This window comes from Pinus tabuliformis, chromosome 1_1, assembly GCF_031772625.1.
Source record: "Pinus tabuliformis cultivar Carrire ecotype Pingquan chromosome 1_1, CPIR1, whole genome shotgun sequence".
NCBI lineage: Eukaryota > Viridiplantae > Streptophyta > Pinopsida > Pinales > Pinaceae > Pinus > Pinus tabuliformis.
The window spans coordinates 501,902,759-501,904,540 of NC_142297.1; positions in this window are offsets into that span (position 1 = coordinate 501,902,759).

Genomic DNA, 1,782 nt, shown 5'->3' on the forward strand with positions numbered 1-1,782 from the left:
GCAATCCATAAAGAATACTATTCCTTCTACATGCAAGGAATATTCACCAAGGAATATCCTAGCAACTGGTAGTACATTGTCCCTCCATCTAATCTCAACTGGGTCTCTGATTGAACTGACATGCATGAGTTATCCATGAGTGAATCTTCAGTTATCTGAAATATAGTAGTTACATGCATGCAAGCATTAACTAACTGAACTCTCATTAATTTAACAAACTGTTAAATTAATCTAACTGGACTTGACTCAGTTAACTGAGCCAACTAATTACAACTCACTCTTATCTCTTTAACTGATGGATAAATCCCTCAATCAAAGGAGAAACTGTTGCATGTCCTCACATAGACTTCAAGTTCATAATTCTTTAACTAATTAACTCAAGATGAATTAATTAATTAATTTTCAAACTGCTGTTAATATCAAATTCAAATTTTACTTCCTATGTTTAGTCCAGGGACTAACTAAAATAAGAATCCATCATGAATTGCTAAAAATAAGACTTCTATTTTTAGCACTTCCATCTTTCATTCCCTGTTGCCCAATCCAGCGCTGGTACCCAAACTACTATTTTTAGCAGCACTATTTTTAATATTTCTTGTTGCACATTTTTCAACAGATAGACCTGGAGTTAAGATAAATCTAGATTGGTTATAACAATCTAAAATTATCATAAATATATAGAAATTGAATTAAGATATTTCCAACCAAATTAAAATAAATACAATTCAATATATAGTGTATTGAATTTATTAATAATAAAAAAATACATTTAAAATTAATCATAAATAAATATATTATAAAAAAAAATTATGAACGTGTTTCCTTATTTTACATATATTTTATATCATATAAATTTTTAGAAAATCTTTTTAAGAACATTTATTAAAAATCTTAGTAAAAAATAAATTTAATAAAATTTCACTACTAAACAAACTACAAAATATATTATAAGTAAACAATCACAAAACAGTGGGCGGAGCATTAGAAAGATGAAATTTCTTTTTAAAATAAATCTGCGTTTCATTCGACACTTCCCCTTCACATGATAAAAGTTATTGGTACCAGAAAAGTAAAGTTATTCGTATCCCAAAAAGTTATTCGTACAGTTATTCGTGTGTTTATTTATAAAAGTTATTCCTTTCGCAAGATGTAAGGAGATTTAAATAAATAAATAAAATTAATATAAAATAATAGAATAGAATCGAGCTAATAGAAGAGGTTGTGGCATTAGCTCGCGCATACGATTCCTCCCTATTCTATTGACCTATTGAAATTCGCAAACGTACCATGAAAATAAGCCATGACCTGCTGCAAGGCATAGCTATTATAAATATATGCAATGGCCTGCACAGATATATGGATGGCATAGCAGTTAAGGAAGCCACCATCTGTGTTGTGGTTTAGATGCACAATTTCTTGTTCAAGACTTTTGCTTTGTAGCATTAGACTTATTGCTTCACCAGTCGAGTGACGGGAAAATAAATTTTCATTTTGAGAATTTTGAATAGCAGTTGTCTATAACGCGATTTTTTGAAAGCTTTTCCGGCGGGTTTCTGCACAATGAAAACGTCGCAGGAGTTTTTCAGGGTGCTGAATCCAAATATGCAGTTAAAAAACCATTTTAACTGCAACAAATCAAGATTTAACCTCAATTTATTCTGCCGGATTCCGTCACCGGAATCTCCAAAAAGGATAGATATTCACCTGCTGAGCTTCGGAGTGTTTTCGTTGCGTTATAAAGGGGATTGCATATATTATTGTTCTTACTGAGAAAATCATATC